We start from the raw sequence: 23,298 nt of genomic DNA on the forward strand, positions 1-23,298 counted from the left end.
TGGCTAAGTCATATATTGTTTCTGAGCCTTGTGGTCCTCACCCATAAAATGAAGCCGTTTAACAAACACCCATTCAGTTCTAAAATGCTATGATTTCAGTCATGCCCAATTTTTGATTAGTATCGTTCTATGTAAATAGAGATTGTATAATTTGAAACTACATTTCAGTGTTTCAGAACTTGTAACTTAAATTGTTTTAAGGAGTAATTATAGAGAAGTGCAAGAATGCATTTTTTTTTGACAAATCAATCTCAGTACTAGGAACTTACAAAATTTCTTATAAGGAGAAATCAGAGAATACCTTGTTTTTGTAGTATCATGGATTCTCACAGATTTTCAGAGAAAAATCACATGTTTCAAATCTTGCAACTAACCATTTTGCTTGTACTTGGGTAACAGCTGTGCTATCGAGGACAATAAAAATTTCCATTCTTTCTAGGGAGCTACAGTTTACTCTCTTATTATCATTTGCCTTCACTGAATGTTAGAAAATCTCAGCTTAATTCCTTTTTTTCTCAATAAAAGCTGAACATACAGTCTAGCTTTCTCTTTCTTCCATCCATTTTTCACGCGACTTTCAGATCAGTGGTGTCTGGAGTAGAGTCCTATCAGGTCTGTCCTAACCACCTATCACACTGCACTCTCTACCCCCTTATCTCCTTGTACACATGATGTCTCTATTTGTTCATCTCCCATTTACTCCTCAACCCACCCCAATAGGCTTTTACTCCCATTAACTCCATAGAACTTCTCCATGAAATGTTAAGAATGACCTCTCAATTGCCGTATCTAGTTGATTCTTTTCTATCCTGACTTCAAGGATTCATTGGCCACATGTGGCTGGTGGTTACATATTGGATAATGCAAATATACAACATTTCTGTCATCATAGAATGTTCTATTAGACAGCGCCTCTCTACAGTCAAAGACATGAAAACTGTAGTTGAATCACATAAATGGGGCAATAACGAGGATGTGACAGGGAATCAAAACAGGCAGGCAAACAAACTCATGAATCATTCTCAGGACATAACTGATGTTCCTGTTAGTCAAAGTTCATGAACATTAAATTTAGAATCTTTAGCAAATTCTCTTCTAATTTTTCAGTCATTAAAACAAATTAGTAGCTGGTTCTGCTTTCATTAGTGTTTCTTCATTATGGGGCTAGAAATCTATGCTACCAAAATGACAAGTCCAATTGAGAAATTATTCACTATATTCTTAGCATGCTACCAGGCACATGGCACAGACATTTAAGGAATAATAATCAGGAGGTAAAGTTGTTTAGTTAATGACTTTCTAAAAGGATCGAAGTTCCAAGGCAGTGTTCTTAGAACAGCTGTTTTTTCACTGACAGGAAATGTCTAATCCAGGGCGTCTTTGTTGCTTTCTTAAGTCATGGAATGAAGAAAAGTAATGTAATATTTTATGCACTAAGAATTGAAAGCTGAAGTTTCTATGACCATGGGGAGAATATCTTATGTATTGGATTTTTTCAACTGTGATAAACTAATAAGATGACCAAGTAGAATAAAAAGCAGTGCTTCGTACTTAATGATCCATTTGAAGTAGAATAGCTATTTATTGAAATCATTTCTCAGAAGTATCTCTGCTGATCTTTTCTGTCCCTGAGAATTTCAGCTTGCAAAGTTCTCGTTTTCATAACCTTAATGTCATATCACATTCATTTAGAAGCCTTTCCTTCACATTGCATATTATATAAAATGCTAAGGAAACATATTTAAGGACCAGAGAGAACTGGTTTCTTCTTATTATAAGCTTGAGTTGGATGTTATTTATTCTCTTCAGTTCAAGACTGAAAAAAATCAGTAAGATACTATTGATTGGAGGAAATTTCTTTTGCTCTATAATTAACTAAATTAGATTCTTCTTTACAGTTTGTGTGGCCTTAAATATTTAAAATAGAATATTTCGGTAGTAGAATGAATGATACCACGATCTTGCAAATTCACACATGGAAAAACATATTTTAGTTTATTTTTAATATAGCTTTTTTACAGCATAAATGGTGGTATAAAACATAGTGGTATAAAACTATATATGATTTTCTTGGAATAACATGCTACCTTAAGCTTCTATAAAGATTTTGAGTCAATTTGATATCAGTTTACAGGTAAATGCAATGTATGTCTTTGCTGCATGATAACGATAATAACTACTGTGATAAATACCAGATTTATAATCCCTTATCAGTGTTGGAACAAAGCTTTATTTAGTTTATCAGACAGAAACATGAGTTACCATAAGTGATCAGATAATGAATGATGTGCTTCTTCCAATTTTAATTCCCTCTCTCACATTAATGAAACGGCAGTAGAAGAAAATATTGTAGTATATATATATATATATATATATATATATATATATATTTATTTATTTATTTATTTATTTATTTTGCGGTACATGGGCCTCTCACTGTTGTGGCCTCTCCTGTTGCAGAGCACAGGCTCCGGACGCGCAGGCTCAGCGGCCATGGCTCACGGGCCCAGCCACTCCGTGGCATGTGGGATCCTCCCGGACCGGGGCACGAACCCATGTCCTCTGCATCGGCAGGCGGACTCTCAACCACTGCGCCACCAGGGAAGCCCTGTAGTATATTTTTTACATCTCTATCTTAGCCTTCCATTTTAACATATCCTGTCTACTGCAGTGGAATTTCTTGTTCACAACTTAACTAAATTTCCATGTTTTTAGCTTATGAAGAAAGTTTCCTAGATTTTTTAGACCACATGAATTACTGATTCAAATAAATGTCACATCGCTGAGCAATAAGTTAGAAATCATCTATATATATATGCAAGTTCTATATTTGAATAAATAAACTATATCTTAGACTTGTTTCTTACGGTTAGCATTTAACAGTTCACATGATTATCATGAGTTTTATACAACCAATTTTTTCCTTTTTATTTTTCAAGCCTTTTTCCCCTTTGAAACATCTATTCTGAAGCTACAGAGAGAGAGAGGGAAAGGGAATTTAAGTAATCAGTTATGCATTTCTTAAAGCATTGAGCAAGGTTTGGTGATATCATAAATTAAAATTATGATTCATTTGCAACATGTGTTAGAATTATGTATATTTATTAAAGACTGTCTGGTCAAAAATTTCATAGTGGCAAAAGAGGAAGACTATTCATTTTTCAGGATGTTAATCCACAATTCACACAAGAAAGAAGAAAAGCTGATGTGAAAAAAACTTATTTGTATGTTCTTACTTTTTTCCTGATACATACACACGAAAATATAAAGCATATGAACACCTATTGTCTTCTTTCTATTTTCCCATTAATGGCAGTTGGTGTAAGTTAGCATAAAGTAAATTGCACACGTATTGAGTTCTTGTGCCAGGCTCTGTTCTAAATGCCTTAGATATATTACCTTATTTAATTCTCACAACAACTCTCTGAGGTAGGTACTTAAATAACTTGCTCCCAATAGCTGACAGGAGTCTTTCTCATAACTATCATCTGACACCGCCTCCAGTGGGGTTAGTGCAGGAGAGAAAAGGTTCAGTAAAAAAAACGTGGTTAGACCTAAACCGTTTGTATTTTACTTTGAACCATATGAAATTCACATTTGAAAGCAAATGTTCTAAAGTATTTTTTATGTTTGGTTTTACAGAGTTTAAGCAATGATGAATCCCTCTTTATAGAAGAGCATTTGGAAAGCCATCTGACCTATTCCTCCCTCCTCTGCTCCAGTTCTTTCTGTTCACTGAATCATGGAATCAGGGTTGGCAGGGACCTGGGTTTTTTCTAGTCTAAATGTTCCCTAACTAACTGCAAAGCTTCAACTTGCCTCTCTCTTTTGAAGCGTGGTGTCTAGCTGGGTTACGCCATTCCCAAAGGGGTAGGGCGGACATTAAATGCTTAAAATGGTCTTTTCCAGCAGCTGAGTCTGAGCAGGGGGTGGGAATAGGATTGGGGGGACTCCTCGGTCCTACTCGTTTAGCTCCCACTGTACTGCGGACTGAGTGTGACAGGAGAGCTATTAGAAGAACATGCCAAAAGTGGAGATGAAAGGAAAACAGTTAGCAGCTGTCCTGTGTCCTTTTCCAATCACAAGCTGTAAAGTTAAAAAAAAATTTTTTTTCCTTGGGTAGGCTGTACATAATCTTGGCAGGTATCTAAGTTTTGTTCTTCTATCTAACATGCTGAACATTTCCCAGTGCCTCACAAGAGCAAAGTGAGCAGCGATTAGGTTAGGTTGGACCCCCTGCTCTTAACAGAAGAGGAACATAGAACCTTTGTATTTACAGCAGACTCCTCTTGCAGATGACCTCTCGCTGGTGATGCAGAGCTCCAGAAGGAAAGGCTCCTCCTGGAGAAGCAAAATTTGCTCCTGGGTATGACCAGCACAGCCACACACAGGAAAAAGTGCCAAAAATGATTCATATTTAACTACTGGCCATCAACCAGTCACTAAGTACTAGATACTCTGCCCTTCTATTTATAAACCTTCCAACGATCTTCTACTATAAGTGGTAGTATCTTCATTTCATAGACAAGGAAACTGAGTCTCAGAGCTATGAAGCAACGTAGCCAGGTTTACATGGTTAGTATGTGGTAGATTTGGGATCAGCGTTTTATTCAGTCAGACTCTGATGCTCTTGCTTCTTCCACTACAGAAAGAGAGCCAAGTGTTTAGTAGGGTACCTTTTCTGGATGCAGATTCCAGTCAAACAGGTGTGTTACACTGCCAAGAAGTAACTCCCATGACCCTATTTTCACACACAGCCTTACGTGTATATTGACACACCATTAAGAGTGACTGCCATGGTTTCTCCAACACATTTTATTGCAAATATATTATTTACCTCCTGAAAGGTCACGTGGTTAGTTCTCCTTCCAACTACCTTAGTGTAAGCTAGAACCAAGCATGTTAATATAAGTGATCCAGGGTGTTCCTGGCTAAAGCACCAAGTAACTTGCCATGTTCTGAACCGGGATGATGCTGGGAGGTGGGGAATGACAACATGGCATTGAGTTGGTACTTGTCAGCTCTTCTGCAGAGCCTTGTCAAACTCTCTGCCTGGTCAACTGGGAAAGTAAAGTTCTCAGGGTCAGAGCCATGTTTGGGTAATTCTCCTGTAGGTCTCTTTCAAAGCCAGGATTTAGGAGGGAAGATGTCTAAAAAGGAAATAATAAAGTAGAGTATTTCCAAGAATGAATTAAGGACATTTATGTTCCTAACTTAACATGTTCTGAATCCAGAGAGAAGAGGGTGAGTTGCAGTCCCTTGAGAAGGAGCCTGTGATGGTGAAGGTGGATAATTTAGCCCTCTGGGAACTGGTAGGCCAGTAATAAAGGCGACTCATTAGTCCTTCAAACAGATGGCGCTCTCAAGGACCAGACATTTCCAGATTTAAGGATGATAAGGTCTTCTGACACTGAGAGCTATATACGGAAATAGCCAAATAAACATAAAAGGAGAGGAGGAAAGAGGAAGAGAAAGGCAGGGAGAGAAGGAAGGAGAGAGAGAAAGCGTTGCTTATTAAGGGTGAAGGTGGTAGTGAGGGAAGTAGGGTTGCCAGATAAAAGACAGAAATTCCAATTTAACTGGGATCGTGTATTTTTCTTTGCTGAATCTGGCAGCCTTAGAAAGGAGGCCACTGAATTCTGGAAACAAACTGGCAGAGTCTAGTCCAGAGTCAAAGCTACCACGGAGGTAGGACCTGCCACTCATTTATTTATTCAACATATATTTGTTCAATTAATATTTTGTGAGCACTTACTATGTGCCAGGCACTGGGCCAGGTCCTGGGATACACTGAGAATAGGACAGCAAGATCCCTCTACTTTTGGAGTTTACTGTCTAGTGGTGAAAACAGAAAAATAACCTAATAAAAATAATACAAGTAATTATCAGTTAGCAAAGTTTTATATATGCCAAGCACTATTAAGTGCTCTGCCTTGTTGATTGCTCACAACAACCCCTGAGGTTGGTACAATTATTACCCTGATTTGCAGATGAAGCATTGAAGACAGGGAGAACCTAATAATCTGTCCAAGGTCACACAGTTAGTAAAAACTGCTATAAAGAACATCAATACAGTGCTGTGATTAAAAAGAAAAAATTACAAGGGAGACTTATGTTAAGTGGCAATGTAAACTAAGACATGAAGGATTAGAAGGAGCAACCCAACCCTGACAGGAGCCATTAGAAGGGAATTCCAGGCAAAAGGAACAGAAGCGGCAAAAGCACTGAGGTGAGAAGAGAGCCAGGCATATTCTAGGAACAGACAGATGGCTAGTAAGATTGGAATTTAGTGGTTAAAGGCTAGTAAGATGACTTTGAGGGGGAAACGGGGCATAGATAATGCAGGGCCTTACAGATCCTGATAAGGACCCTGGTTTTATTCTAAACGCAATGGAAAACATTGAAGGACATAAACTGTCTTGCATTTTTTTAATGTGCTTTGGCTATGGTGTGAAGTATGGATGGAGGAATTGGGTGATATGGAAGTTGAGCTCCACAACCAAAATTGAAACAACAGCCCCAAAATCTGAGGAAAAGGTGATAAAATATGACGTGTTGAGAGGGAATGGGGGACAGGCAACATAGGGGTAAGAGGTACAAACTATTCTGTATAAAATCAGCTACAAGGATATATTATAAAACAAAGAAAATATATTTTATAATAACAAAAAAATGATTAAAGTTGTAAATTTTTAAAAGTTATGTATATTTTACCACAGTAAAAATTTAGGGAAAAAAATATATGACCTGTTGGAGAACATGGGAACTGGTCTCACTGGGGAGTCAAGTTTCCAAACCAAATATCATCTTTCATTTGAATCAAAAAGAGAAGCTAGATGGCAAAGATAAAAGTCAGAACAGTCTTTGACGTGGGGTCTAAATTGATACACTGTAGATACTGAGTAGCACCTATTGAAACGTAAACCTCCATACTCCATGGACTCAGCAGGTGTGGCAGACATTGTTGGTAGGCTGATCCCCCGCTCCCTTGCTTTCTTCTACTATGGAGGCAGGACAAGCTAAATGTTCTCAGCCTCCCTTGAAGCTGTGGCTGGACATGTGACAAAATTTGCCCACTGGGGAGCTTTGGAAAAGCTTTTGCTTTTCTGATTAAAAGAGAGAGATTCACCTGGTACCTTTCCATGTCCATAAGAAAGAGGCTGTGACTTCCCCCAGGATGAGTGGGGTCAATTGTTCATACAAAGTGATAGAGAGAGGTCCACAGTCAATTACTACCCAAATCAAACATCCCCACTGGATATCTGTAAGCAGGCAAGCACGGGCTATGGGGCGGGGGGCAGTCCCTGAATAAGAAAGGTTATTTAAAGCTCTCTCCACCTCTTGTATCCAAGTGATTCTGACCAGTGTTAATCTCTCGGTGAAAATAACGATGAAGATATGGCCTACGGCATGTAATAGAGGTCATAATGGAGGCGGCAGGGCATTTACAATTTACCTTGGTGAGACCTTGTTGTGATAATCACAAAGGAAAAACAGAGAAGGGGTATTACAAAGAACGAATGTTATCAGGACCAAATTGGGAGGGGGTGTCAATCTAAAGAATTGCCTCTTCTCATTTTGACTTAAAATTGTGAAATCTCATAAAATGATTACTTGAAGGAATTTATTTTCTACGGATTTTGGTTTCTGTTCACATTCACTGGATGTGAAAATGCCGAGGTGTTCGTGGGGTTGACAGATTTTAACTTTGGGAGTGGCTTTCAGCTTCTAATTGAAGAAGATGAACATCCAGAGATTGCACATAATTCTAAAGAAAGCACATTTTTACACAAATTTGATTTTTTTTATAGGAAAGAATTTTATACTCAAAAGTTGAACACACTATAATCTTAACAGAGCAGAAACAACGAGAACACTTAGGAGTATGTTAGGTTGGCCTCAGTGTGTGGCTCTTCCCTGAACTCTTGAAATGTCAAAGTTTGTAGCCAGATCCTTTGTAACTTGGAAGGTCTTTGGTGGAGACTGAATAATTATTACACTACTGAAACAGTTGCCCAGAATATTCCTGACTTTTCCCCACATTTAATTTTGGTTTTAGTTTTGAGGACATTTTTCTTGAAATGTCTTTAGTAGAAAAACACTTTTTCCCCATGAAAACTTTGTTTTGACTTGCTTCATTCTAAAATTTGGTGGTGGGACACATCATTTGTACCATGCTCTAGACTGAATGTTCTCCCCCTCCCCCAAATTCATATGTTAAAACCTAATCCCAAATGTGATGGTATTTGGAGGTGGGGCTTTTGAGAGATGCTTAGGTCTTGCGGGTAGAGCCCTCTTAAAAGGGATTAGTACCCTTATAAAAGAGCCACCAGAGAGATCCATTGCTTATTCCACCAAGTGAGGACACAGAGAAACGATCGATACCTACGAACAAGGAAGTGGGCCCTCACCAGTCACTGCATCTGCTCGTAACTTGATCTTGGACTTCCCATTCTGCAGGACTGTGAGAAGTAATTTTCTGTTGTTTATAAGCAACCTAGTCTATGGTATGTTGTTATAGCAGCCCAGATGGACTAAGACACACAACAACACTGGAATTAAGTCTGAGGAGGTGGTCACTGTGGGTAGACAGGGAGGAGGCTAACCCTACCAAGGGGTTAAACTGAAACCTGAGCAAAATCACAATCAAGAAGAGTCCTTCGGGCTGCTGTAGAGTGGCCTGGCTCCACCATTTGGCTTTGGGTTGAATGCAAAGGGAAAATTTGTACAAGGCACACAAACACCCCTATCCTTTTTTAGCTATGAAGGATACTCTCTGCTCATTTTCTCCCATCATTTCCTCACTAAATACTACTACTCAACCAGAATGAGGATAGGAGAAAGAAAAGGAAGATACCCTTTCTCATGTGAAAATTATTAAATGTCCCCTTGTCTAATTTTTCTAATTAAAGGGAGAAGTTGTTGGGTTTTACTTCTAAAATATTCAACTGGTACCAAAACCATCATAAAGTTCTTCATATTAAACTGGGGATTATTAAAATAGACACATCCTGCCTATGTTAAAGCAGATTCTAAGTAGGCCATAGAATCTCTTATTTCTTTCTACTTGGTATTATAGTTCCTGTTTTCTTCATTGGATAGCAAACTTCTTGGGAGAAATGATCATGTCTTAAGCACCTTTGCAGCTCTCTTTATCATCTGTCTGCTGAATTCTGAATAAAACAAAACTTGAAAGAATAAAGTAATAAATAAAAATGTCAGGTATAGATTATAAAAACACCCTGTCTAAAGATCACTAAGTAAGTTTGCAGGAAGGCGTTGAAAAGTTTGAACTGAAAATTCTAATTTTCAGGATGATTGATTTTTTTTCCTAATTGAAGGAAGGATAAAGATGGAATTTCCGGTACATGATAACACCAAAATGTTCTTAATTTTTCTTCAGTTTTGCAAATTCTCATGATTTGATTTTCATCCAGGACTGTCAGTTGAGACATCTGATAGCCTAAAAGCTTTCAGAGAATTAGGATCCCATATGGCTCAAAAATATTTCCTATCCGGCAGGGAAAAAGAGAACATACTATGAAAATAATACTGGGGTATCCTTCAATTTATGTGTACGAGGAGCACAAATGAATTTAAATCACTATCCATGGTATAATGATCATTATAATGGTCATCAGTATCAGTTACAATGAACAAAATAAGAATATACAGTTGTCGTAATCATTCTGTATTATAAAAAGCAGAGGTATATTTCAAAGCAAGGATAGCAATGGAGTTATTTGTCCTACAGAAGCAACAGTAATTGGAAATGAGCACTGAATGAGGAGTCTTGGCTTATCACTAATTCATTGTGTAAACCCGGAAAAGTCATTTAACCTCCTTGGGACTTAATTTTCTCAACTAAACAATGATAAAGTTGGACCAGATGTTCCCTTCTAACACAGCATCTGTTCTGGAGGTTCTAGCAGGAAGTAAATCTACTCATATACTTATATTGTCTGAAGAATAACTCTCCTTGTTTGGGGGGAAGTCATTTTCTTTAAATGAGTGCTCAGTATTAAGAGATACATTTATATAATGATGAGAGAGGACAGGGACTTGGGCTCAGCCAACTGCACCAAATGAATTAATAATAATAATAAAACAGTGGCTGTTAATATTCATTGAGTGTTGACTGTGGGCCAGACACTGTTTTAATCCTCAGAAAACATCTATGAAATTGATATTACTATTAATATCCTCCTATTACAGATGAGAAAACTGGAGCTTAGAGGTAACTGGGACCTTGACTAGATCACATAGTAAGTGGTGGAGTTGCTGTGGCAACCATAAAGTGGATGATGGAAGCAGATAACCAGATGCCCCACATCCCATAGTGTGTAGGCAAGTGTCTGCCATATGGAACTGCCTCACAGAGATCAGATGGATGGAATCTCCCCTACTGGCCCAGTGGTCTGCATTAACCTTCTTTCCTACAGTCTCTCCTAATGAACTGGAGATTAATAGAAAGAATATGGAATTTGGAGATCCAGGGTTCACATCACAGTTTTGCTCTTTAATAGCAGAGTGACTGTGGGCAAGTAAGCTTCCTTTGTTTATCTGTAAAATGGAGATAGCAGTGATGCCTACCTTTTAGGGATGTGGTACATAATGTTTATGAAATTGCTTTATAAAGTAAAATTGCTAAAAATAAAATATGCCTGCTAGGAACTACCTTTTTCCCCCATCTTTCTTGTTGTTAAGAACAGAGAGCTGTAAATCTTCTAGTTTAATGTTGGTTTTGCCAGAAATAGTCTATTCTGAAAGAGGCAGCATGTGTGGTGGAAAAAACTGTAGGTTTTATTCCTAGCTCTGCTATTTACTTAGCTTTGTGGCCATGGGCAAATCACTTAATTGGGCGTCCTGCAGGGCCTCAGGCTCAGAAGAGCCCTGTGTTTGGAGTTTAATGCTCTGTGGTTGCTGTCTTGAAATCCGTCATAATCTCTGAATTTGTATTTTGTAAGTGAAGACTGTTGGGACAACGGGGTATGTGTTAGGGTTTCTCGCCACTTCTCGGGGATGGGTTCCGCTGAGAACCTCTTCACTGCTCCCTGGGCCCTGGGCCTTGCTGCCACTGTGCTCTTCACCCCTAGCAGGGTCTGGGCACAGGCACAGGGAGGGTTAGGGTTGGACACTCATACTCCATGCGCCTTGGGGTAGGGCATGCTGTCCCCTATGCCCACACTGGCTGGCATCACCATGACACATCTGGCGTGCAGCAGGCTGGAGTTTACCCTTGATCCAGGCACCAAGCATGTCCTGACACAGAGATTTAAAATTCCTTGCAGGTCCCCTGTTTCCCGTAAATTGGGACGATGGAGCCCTGGTAAGGGGAGACACCTGGCTTAACTTCCCAGACCCTGCCTGGCCCAAGGTGCTCGCATTGGTCAAGGGGCTGGAGGGTCGGTGAAGCCCCTGTGCCTGCTTAGGAAGCAGGGGCCCAGGTGCCTGTGAGGGTCTGCGCTCTCCCTACAAGAATCCCTCGCCTGGGAGTGCTCCCTTGCGCTGATTCTGTGCCTAGGGGCCTTCTCCCTCCCTCCATCTGACCTTCAGCTTTCCTGAGTTTGGCTTGTGTTAGCTCTTTTGGCCAGCTCAGTGCACTCTTTGTATTAAAGTCGTGAAATAGGAATTGTGCAATTGTGGTGATTCTGCTTACGAGTTAAATGCTCTAATATTTGCATTTAAAATTGGCATTGCATAATATAAAAACAGATGGAAAAATTCATGCCAAAACATAAAATTTTGAGTTTTCTTTACTCAGAACATTAAATGGTAAATAAAAAATACCATGGCAAGTCCAGACAAAGACCAAGGAGGAAACTAAAAAGCTTTATATGTAATTTTAATGGCACTTTTACCCCTGCTTTTTGAATAAGGAACCCTACATTTTCATTTCGCACTGGGTCCCACAAATTATGTAGCTGGCTGTGCTCCCAGTGTGTAAGTTCTGCATAATTACTTGGTCCCTGCCTTGCTGCACAGGTTTACCTGCAGCAGATCTATAAGCTCAGTTAGGGAGCATGGGTGGACTGACCCATGAACAGCTCACTGTCTATCTAGTTATTTGTGGGTTTTTGTGTGTGTGTGTGTGTGTGTGTGTGTGGTTTTATCTTTACCTTTCCAAGAAGGTGGGAAAGAAGAAATGGGGCCATTTCCTTAAAAACTATGGGGATCATTTAACCCTAACACATGCTTCACCATACTTTAGCTAGATATCATTTCCATTTGCAGTTCTAAGGGTTGGCTTAAAAATTGTGAGAATAATGAGACATATTGTAACTTGCCTGGTCTTCTGGGGCTCCTCTTTTTTTTTTTCTTCCTCCCTTTCTTTCCTTCTTCCTTCTTCCCTCCCTCCCTTCTTCCCTTCCCTTCCTTCCTCCTTCCCTTCCTCTTTCTTTCTTCCTTCCTTTTCTTTCTTTCTCTTTCTTTCTTTCTCATTCACTTATGCTATCATTTCACAACATGTACTGAGTGCTTACCATGGGGCACACACTTTGTTAAGCATTGAGAATTCAAAAGTGATTAAGACATTCTCTCCTAAAGGAGCTCAAAGTTAATGAGGGTGGAGGTGGGGATGAAGACAGGAACATAAATTGCTAATTATTTTTTTGTGACAGCAAGTGCAATAATTATGGCTATACAGAGGAAAGATCCCTGAAGTACATAGGCATGGATCAGAATAGACATTTTCGGGAGTGTGACATCTCTGTCACCTACTAAGTGATGAGTAAAAGGAAGCCAGGATATAGAAAACAGTAGAGGCAGGGAGAAGAGGGCATTACATGGATTGGTTATAGCATGAACAACAGCACTGAGACAAGAAACAGTGTAGTGAGAGTGAAAACCAGCAAGCAGTTTGCTGTTAATTAAGCTGGAAAAATGGGTAAGGAAAGAACAAATAGGGAGCCCTGTAAACTATGATACCAAGTGGGCTTCATCCTGTAACTCTGGGCAGCTGGTAAATGAATGGTTTTATGCCTGGAAGGGAGACTGTTGCATTTACAATTTAGAGAGCACACTCCAGTGGCTATCTGAAGTGTGGATTTGAAGGGATAAACCTGGAAACTAGAAGCTGGAGCCTGTTTAAGAAGCTCTTGCACCAATAATACAAGAGATAATGGAGGTCTGAAGGAGGGCAGTAGTAGCAACGATGGCTCTGTGTTGAAGGAATACTACAGAGTTAAAGCTGGCTGAACTGGATTGATTAAATGTAGGAGTGAACGGAGGGGAGGAGCAAGGATGATTGTCAGGTCTCTTGTTTGGGTGACTGATGGTGAAAAGGTCAGGTGAGAGATACACTTCAAGAGGAGGTAGAGATTTTGGAGGTGCAGTGGGGAAGAATGGTGTGTTTTTTATGTATGTGGTTAGGTGCCTATGGAACTGGCAGGCAGTTAGAAGAAACTGAAGTTTGGGGAGGGGTTTGGGTTGAAGTTGTAGATTTGGTGATGATCAAGATTACACGGTAGCTGCAACTATGAGATGGATGAAAGCACCCATGGGGACACCATGAAAGAAGAAAGGAAAAGAGGAAGTTAAAGAGGAAAGAGAGAAGGTTGTCACAGAAGCCAAGAGAGTAAAGAGTTTCACAAATGAGTACATGAACCGGCTGTTAAATATGGCGGAGATCCTGAAAGAAGTGGGAAAGGTCCTTTGATTCGGTAATTACAGAGCCGCTCAGGAGGGATCACAGGAGAAGCCTTTTCAGGAGAACTGTGGGAACAAAAGCCAGATCGAAGAGGATTATGAAGTAAAAGGCATGGAGGCAGAGAATACAGACAACTCTTTAGAGAAAATTGAATGAGTAAGGGAGGAGAAAATTTGGAGCACAGCTGCAGACGGAGCAGAATCAAGGGTGAGTGGCTTTCTTTTTTCTCTTAAGAATAGGAGGGGCTTAAGCAAGTTTACAGGCAGAAGAAAGGAAAATACTAGTGGAAAGGGAAAGTTTGAGAAGCAGGCAGAAGAAAGAAAACTGGTGGAGGTAGGAGGGGCAGGCCTTGAATAAGATAGCACAGCCTCTGCGCCTGGAGGAAAGGATGTGAGGCTGGGTGAGGACACAGAATGCTGTGCTCAGTGGAGTCCTTCTTCGCTGGTACTTCTGCCGTCTTGGGCACATGTCAATTTCTCAGGCTGTCTCTATTCCTGAACTGAGCTGTGTGTGAAACTGTCGGAAAACTCAGGCAACTGAGCTGCTTGAGTTCTCTACAGATTCCCATTATCTAACTACCGACAGAGTGATGGCAAATCCTTTTCTTGAAAAAAGGTTGTTTCCCTGATAACAATTCTCCAAGTCTCTAATCTTATGCTTATATCCCTCAATCTTACAAGATCCCCTCCTATTTTGAGTGGTTTGAGGTTATCCATCATGAACTCCTTCAACATCTTTCCTATCTCAACTTCTTATGTCCTCCCCTTCATCTCAAGTTTTTCTTGCAATATTTAAAATTATATTGATCTTTCAAGGTCCAACTTGAGTGATATCCCTTATCTCTGTTTTGCTAAGTTATTTGATGTCTTTTATGTTATTTTATAAGCTATTTTACATACTTTTAGAACAAGAAAGGATTCAATCAACCAACCAATTGCCCTGATGCCTTTCTTTTTCCAATTTTGTCTTTTCATCTTTTTATCTCTTTGACTCACTCTTATATCATTCTTTTACTAAACTATTAAATCCCTTAAGGGCAGGTAAATGCTTTTCTACATCTGTTCTAGCAGTGACAGTGCACTGTAAATAATAGCTACCTCCTACAATTAATAGACTGTAAGTTCCTGGAGAATAGATAGATAAAGATATATATAATGCAGATACATATTATTATTCTCTAAAATACATCAATTTAATTCAATACATATTAGACACTTACTTGCTAGCAATTAGAGGTAAACAAAGACAAAACAAACAAAACACAGTCTCTGTCTTCTAAGAGTACAAAATCCAGTAGGGCATTCTAATATGTATGTATGTAACACCAGTACATAATCACTAATAAATATTTAGGAATGGGCTTTTAGTGTGAATAAGATTTTAATGGGTAGAAGGCACAGTATGAGAAAGCACAAACCTGTGAAAGACCATGGCTGGAAGGCAGGGTGGATGGTAAGAGGATAAGGCTGGACATGTCTGGAATCAGAGAATGAGAGAGCTTGAATGACATGCTGATGAAACTGGACTTTGCTATGTAAGAAAACAGGGAGCCCTTAAAACCTTTGAGGGTTTTAATAGAGAATACTATTAAACATGGGTTTTAAAAAGATAACTGACAGCAAGATGGAGGGAAAATTTGAAAAGAATGAGATTCAAGGTAGATTGATTTATGAGAGGGCTTTTTTTCCCTTGAGGTATAACTGACATATAATATTATATTAGTTTGAGGTGTACAACATAGCGATTTGATATTTGTATATATTGCAATAATCACCATAATAAGTCTGGTTAACATCAGTTACCATACACAGTCTCAAAAAAATTTTTTTTTTGTGATGAGAATTTTTAAGATCTACTCTCTTAGCAACTTTCAGGTATGCAATACAGTGTTATTAACTATAGGCACCATGCTGTGCATTACATCCTCATGTCTCATTTATTTTACAACTGGAAGTTTGTAATAGTTCAGGTGAAAGATGATAAAGGTCAAACAAGAGAAACTTGGTTATAGATTAGATATGAGTGTATGTGAATATGTGTGTGTGTTGAGGGGTGGTGGTGAGCAAGGTTAGGTAAGTGCCCGGAAATTATTTGTTGATTTTACTTTTTAAAAGACGTTAAATGGCAAACAGCAATAATGACTGTAATATATTATTTCTGTTATATTCTGTAACATACTTCTCTGGAATCAGCCCCAGGCAATATTGATATCTCTTCCTCTTTACCACTTATCCTGTAGGCCTGATTTTGGCACTTTATCCTATGTGACCAAGTATTATTTTATTCTTTCAGGTCTTCACTTTGGAGTATCCTATGAGCTCACATATCCTCCAGGGGAAGATACATACTAATACGCATCTTTTATACTTTTCATGCTACTTGACAGAGGGTTAGGTAGAGAGTGGATACCAAATAAATACTTGTTATATTGAATTGCATGGTATTACCTGGGGTTTCCTGGGAGCTGTATAGCCTCGCACTCCGTGACTTCCGCAGCGTTGCTCTCTTTGCCCGGAATGCTTTCTATCTCTCTTCACTCTCCCTCTACTCGTTTTGCTTAGCTAGTTCCTTTTCATAACCTCCTCTAGGATTTCTTGATTGATTTGCCGAAATTGGGTTAAATACTTTTGCTAAGTAGCATTGTCTACTAAGTCATTTTCTTCTCTGTTAGCTCCATAAATGTTGAGTGCTTTTCAGTAATTTGCTCACTGTTTTATCCCTAGCTTGAGCATAGTGCCTGGCATGCAGTGGTTGCTCAGTAAATATTTGTTAAATGAACTTGGCTTTGTGTGGTTTTATTTGTAAATCTGAACATTTTGAAATTTGAATCTTCAAATAGCTGAACACAAAGCCTTAGATTCATCTAGTGCAAAAAAGTGATGGCAGACAATCTAGAAAAGTATTTTTATTTTTTATGCTCTTAAATGCAGTTAGTAGAAATTGAAGTAGCTATTATTATATTTCTGAGGACTTTTATGCCGTTAAAGTTCTGGAGGAGAAACACCAAGTCAGCTCAAGAGTCCCCTCTCTGTACTGTTCCCACGCACCCCGAGCATGCAAAATACCTGCTTGCTCGCCCATTTTCTCATGCGCACACACTATCACTTTTAGTTTGCATGCTTCTGTGAGGCAGGAACAGTTAACATCTCAGAATGAGAAAACAAATGTGACAGCAAAAATAGAGAGAAATCAGAAAGCCAGATTTCATTTTAGAAAGAATTAAGAGGATAGTTTTAGTGTTCTGCAGACAATACAAGGTCACAGGCAACACAGTTCTCTGCTCTGGGGCGTTTATTTTTGTCATACAACAAAATTTTACTTACTACTACTGCCTGGTACCATTTTAGGCCTTAGAGACAGAGGTGTTAAGAAAATTAGGCATGGCCCATGTTCTCATGGAGCTTAGTGTCTAGGGTTGAAACAACTGGTGGTAACCTGGTTCTGAGGAGGTTGATTAAGATCAAGACCCAATTTTGGAATTGGTCCCCCAAGAAATGAGTCGTTTCTGGGAATATAGTTCTGCACAAACAAATTCATATCCCTGAGTCAAACTGTGACTTGGGGTGAGGAATTCTCCCTAACAGAGCCTTTTCCAGGAATCTCCGCGAGGGCTCAGATCGTTACTTCGGTACAGATGCTCCTTGTTATCATCTGGGGGAGATTTACTCAACAGGTACTATGAGGGAATCAATTACTACTGGCAGCCTTATTGCCTAGCTAAAGAAATTTCCCATTATTCTAGTATCCACACGGCCAATGTCTACTATGTTTTCCTTAGCGTCATTAGTTAGGATCATGGTGTAATGGAAAAAACACACTGGAATAAATAAGAAGGCCTATATTAGAAGTACTCACAGCTGAGACACCACTATGCACTCCAAAGGCTAACTCTGAAAGTGACTGAGAGGCTATCAGTTCACTGTTAAAATCTAATATTAGGACAAGGGTCAGAGGATTCTCATCCTCCTACATTTGAGTGGCCTAAAGCAATGTATGCTTCTAAATCACATTTTGGATTATGTCTTAGCAGGTAATATTTTAAAATATTATGCTGAGCTCATATAACTGAACAACAGAAATAATAAGTGTGGTAGGGCTGGGCAAAGAGTGCCTTTAAAGTTGTTTCTAGTTTCCAAAGATGTCTTTTAATGTTCTAATTTAGTGACTCATGGATAATTATGGTCAGAATCAAAACTTATACACTGTAGAGCATTTTTAAATTCAGCTTTTGGTTACATTATTTCACTGGATCTGATAGGTAACTATTTTGAGAATAACTATTAGGGCAAGAATAGTCATCTAAATACCTGCTCTTGCTATAGTGTTCACTCCACCTCTACTACATCACAATGATGGATACTCTAGCTGAACTAATTACAATAATCAGGCTATCAAAATAAATTAACATATTGGAAACTGTAATGGATGGTAACCCCATTGTTCCACTTTTACATCTGTTTCTCTGGAGCCATTTCTTATTTTTGAAGCAGCTACACCCTAACTATTTGAGTAACGATGCTCTGTAAAAGTGATGAGAATGGGAAACTAACTGGGCATACTCCTGTATAGAGAAGCCAACTGGAATACCAGATGATAAATCAGGAACCTTGACCATGTTGCTTCAGACTTATAAATGAAGCACAAATTAAAATGTTAGCTAGAGGTACTTGACATCCCATAACTTCACAAGGACTGTCTTTGGGGATAACTATTTCTATGGAAAGAACACTTGGCATTACTTCTTGTAATATTAGACCAAAGTATGGGATAATGAAAACAGAAATACTTTATACAACGTTAATGATCTTTATACTCAGGGGATTCAGCTGAAGCTAGTAACTAAATAAGACTAGCCTTCCATCAAGATTGAGCCTGAGAGAAACCGCCAGGCCTGGGCTGCAGACTGGAACATATGAGTGAGTTCTAACAGGCACACTTGTAGGTCAGACACAATCTTCCTGGGGCTCAGTTTCTTCCTCTCTGAGGCTGCAATAAGAAGATGAATTTCTGCAAGGAAGTACTCCCATAAAGGCACAGGGAGGTCTGAGTAGATGAATAACATAGATATCTAGAGAATAGAAGCTAGAGGAAGAAGGAAGTAAATACACAATGATTTAAAAAATATAATAACTGTATAATAACTGTAGAGACATTAAACTTAACTCATCCTTTAAGATCTAGGATTTCTCTATCTCTATCCTCTGTATATTTCTCATTGAACTTTCCCCAGCACTTCCAGGAAGAATAGAAAAAATAAAGAATTGGTCCATTCTCTTGTAGATGAGATGTGAGGCTCAGCACAGTCAAATGACTTTATCCTGATAACACAGCCAATAACTACAAGAGCAGTATTTACAACCTCTATGACTTGTACTTCAACACTTTTCTCCATTGCACCATCATGATAGATGATGATTCTGAAATAGCTTATGAAGATAACCCACGATGACAGTAAATGCACTTGTGCAAACTTCCATGCACTGATCACAGTGCATTTTAGCCAGTGGTCCAGGTCCCTATCTCTCAAACGAGACTGTGTGCCTTGAGGATAGAAACTGTCTTAGTCTAATATCCTCAGTGGTTAGCACAGTAACTAACATACAGTAGATGGCCAATAAACATTTGAAGAATGAACAAATGAGTGACTGAAAGCATGATCTAAATGGGAAAAAATGCCTTCAGGAACTGGGGCTTTAAGAAAAGAGTGGGATGCATGTAAAAGAATATAAAATAATGTTGAGTGATCATGGTCATTGAATTTGTGTACTAATATTGGGGAAAATAAAATAGATTAGAGATAGTAAGACAGATTATAAATAGAAAAAGAAGGCAGTGTTTGTTTTATTTTGTTTCTTTTTGCTTTTAAAGTTGACAATTTTATTACGAACATTGCAATAGGGTTTGAGCTAAAAAGAGAACAGATAAGAAGATAGGTGACTAGAGAAATGGTTGATGAGAAAAAATAGAAAGCAGAGTTTAAAACACAAAAGAGGGTAAGGAGGGAAACTGTAAAGATATTTAACAGGGAAAGGGGAAAAGAGAAAATAATAATCTTTTCAGTAGGACATTCTGTGGGCATAATATGGTTCTTCTCTAGGGAATTTCAGAAGCTGAGAGAGCACAGGGGAGAAACTAGAGTCATGGAATGAACAAAAGAGAAGGGAGAGTCAGGTATACGGCACTGATCACTCATAGGGAAAGAGGAAGGGAAGAGAACGGCCTCAAAGAGGTCATTTCTGTCATCAAGCAGGAAATTCCTCCTGTTACTCAGATAGCAATCAGGGCCAAACTGTGAGCTGGTAGTCTTCTGCAGTTGCTTCCTCCTCTCCCTTTACTCTTAGGGCTGGAAGGGAACTCTCACTGGGCAACAGAATTTTCCCAAGCTCTGGACCTTTCTCTACTGTTTTTCATCCATCAGAACTTGCTCAGCCTCTATCTTAGTCTCCCAGAATACCCGTTTCTATAAAAAGACAAAGAAAGCTAATTGGTTCAAGTAAAGTCATTCCTATTACAGGCTTAGCTAGTTAATGGTTACCTTACCTATCACATATAATAGCAGTGCAATTAACAGAAAGTAAATGAATGAACGAATTCCTGTGTGCGAGGCCCTGAGCTAGATGCAGTAGAGTATGGTGGGGTAGCACATGAGCCTTGGAGGCAGACACACCAAAGACAGAGGTCCAATCCACATTTAATACCTATGTGTCTGGGGAAGTTATCCTCTCTGGATCTTTAGTTTCCTCCTCTATGAAACAGAGACAATGTTGCCTACTTTGCATGATTGTTTTAGGATTCAAAGTACGTGTAAATGATAATAATGTTATTTACCATTTATTTATTTATCCATCCATTTATCCCCCCTTTAAAAAGGGAAAGCTGAGGCATAGAGATGCAAGGGGGTGTGACTGAGGTCACTCAGTTGGGAAGTTCCAGAGCCAACATAGTAATTCCAGGCAGTTCTCTTCATATTTGTAACCAACACGCTAAATCAGTGGACAGACGCTTCCATCTACAATGACCCTGACCATGAATATCTGTATAGTCCTTCACACTGGTGAAGCACTTTGATTCTCACTGAGATCACTGAACCCTCACAGCAACCCTGTGTGGTACTATTATCCCCGCTTTAAGGTGAGGAAAGTAGAACCCAGAGAAGGTAACTCATTGGCCAAAACTCAACAGATTAGTGGCAGAACTTGAAATCACATGCAGATTTATGACCATAAATATAAATATCAGAAAGAGCCAGCCCTGGGCCCAGGGTAGATTCCCACATCGTTATTATTTATCCACGTGGTCTTTTTGCATCGCTTTTAAGGCTTTCTCACAGCAAAGCTGAAACCTGTGACACTGTCAGACAGATGAGAAACTGAAAGTGAAGGCATGAATTCATGAATAGATTTGAACTCCTTACCACCAGGGTACTGGTCAATTATCTCTTACTGAGTGGTACTATCAGCCCAGGATAAAACAAATTAGATTTTTAAAGAGGTGCAAAATTACCACCATGAAATCAGATAAGCCTGGTGCAGTTGGGAATAAATTCTATCACAGAAATACATCCTGCCTGATATCAAAGGCAGCCAAGAAACCGTGCCAAGAGTTTCCTGGATGAAAACTGACACTTTCTGCTGTAGAGACAGAAGTAGAAGCACTGACTGGAGATTTATATTATGAAGAATTCTAAAATATTTATCATCATTCTAGGTCATTTATTCATTTACCCTTTTAATGCTCATTTCTTTTGTGCCACAGAGTTGAGCTTAAAAGCAAAGAATAAAAATTCATTTTGTTTTTATACATTTAAATAAAGCAGGAAGCTTCTCTATTTCTTGGTTGGAAAAATAATAGCATTTCTGAGAAATATTAGAACACTAAAGTGCTCTTTCAGAAATATGACTTTTGTCATTAGTAAGGATGCTGAATTTGTTCAAGTAGGTTAAGAATTTTTACTTTTGACGGGGCAGCTTCCTTCAACTTAAATATTTCAAGAGGGGAAAAAATGATAAAAACAATGAAAATTGCCGTTGCCTCACTGTATCAATTACCCCATTATGCTTCTTTCTAGACTCGACTCAGGCTCCTCCTTCTCCAGGTGGCCTTTTTTGACTCTCCGTTCAAATGAAGATGTCCCTTCTCTGTGCTCCAGGAGCACTCTACACCAACCTCCACTCATCAGGGCCCTGAGCACACGGCGTGCAAGCTCCCTGCCCGCACATCGGCGCCCTCAAGGATGACCAGGACGACGAGCATGCCTTACATTCACCTGGTGGCCTCAGCACCTGGCTTGTAGCCAGAGCTCAGAAAATGTTTACTGAGCAGCACTGAGTTTCAGAACGACAACCTGACTATAGAAATGCTCTCTCTGACCACATAAAATTCACCATTTCAAATGGATCAAGTATATTAAAAATATTTTTTAATGGTATCAAAGACTTGCAAATGAAAGAAAAAGTGAGCCTTTTTTTCCCCAGGTGTTCACTGTTTGGCTTATATAATATTAAAAGGTATTTCTTCAAAGTATCATTTCTATTTCTCAGGCTGGAAGGATACTTTTGCTAGTGTCCTCATAGCTTTCTATTTTGGCTCTGAATCCAGAGACATGAAAGAGGCTTGACTCAGCTGCCGCCTAATACTGCACAAGCCTGAGAGAAGACTATTATATAAGCTAATGTGTATTTTAAGGTTTTTTTTTTTCATAGCCAGTACCTAAATGCCGCCTTCCAACCTTGTGAAAGTGCTGAAACCAAGTGTGTGGGAAAGTGAGGTCCCCTATTTGCTCTGTATTCCTTATAAGTATAAAAAAATAAAAGCAGTTGATTAAGGGTTAGCAATTTTCTTTTCTTCCTTTACATGTACTTGTAATTCATTTAATGCAGGAAGTGGGCTGAGTTTTCTTGTTCTTTCCAATTCAACTGTCAGGGAGCTTTCTTGCCAGCCTGCTATGGTTACCATGGCAACAAGATGATGGTGGCAGTAATATGATCTCATGTGTCTTGTGTCAATAGCAACAGATCATCGTGCTTCAGGATAATTTTGAAATTAAGTTTAAGGTATAGATTCAGAACTTATTAGCATTTGATTGATTTACTATAAATATTGAGCAATTATAGCCCTAAACTGCTGACAAAAGCATGTTCACAAAGGTTAGCATTTCTCCCTATATGACATTTCATATGGCATTCTAAAATTTGTAAAGTGCTTTCATGCAATGCATCTACTTTAGTTTTCATTAGGCAGGACTGATAATATTAATCCTATTTTATAGAAGAGGAAATAAAGGCTCACACAATATGCTTGTGTGTGGTAGCAAAGCAACTCAGCTGAAACTTCAACTCCGTGCTTCTGGCATCAGAATCACAATGCTTTCCTTATGCCCATGTTGAGAATTGATGGGTATTAGGAAAATGTTCTTAGGTGCACAGGTTAGACCCTGGAATATCTGAATTAAAATAATTAAAACGTGTGTATGGTAACAAATAGTACTAGTTTGAAAATACAACTGTTTTATATTTGGGTAATGCTTCAGACGTTTTACATCTCCCATGCCAACCCCCTCTTCTAAGGCTTCCCTGATACCATATATATAAATAGTTGCTTCTCCTTCCTTTTGCCCATTGATCATAGTCTTGCATTTTTTATTATTAGTT

General features: G+C 38.9%; 1 protein-coding gene across 18 annotated transcripts in view; it reads right to left on the minus strand.

Moving 5' to 3' along the window:
- ANKS1B (ankyrin repeat and sterile alpha motif domain containing 1B) overlaps positions 1-23,298 on the minus strand; it is a 1,163,282-nt gene that overhangs the window by 354,652 nt on the left and 785,332 nt on the right. The window lies entirely within an intron of this gene.

The sequence above is a fragment of the Pseudorca crassidens genome, chromosome 11, assembly GCF_039906515.1.
Source record: "Pseudorca crassidens isolate mPseCra1 chromosome 11, mPseCra1.hap1, whole genome shotgun sequence".
Classification (NCBI taxonomy): domain Eukaryota; kingdom Metazoa; phylum Chordata; class Mammalia; order Artiodactyla; family Delphinidae; genus Pseudorca; species Pseudorca crassidens.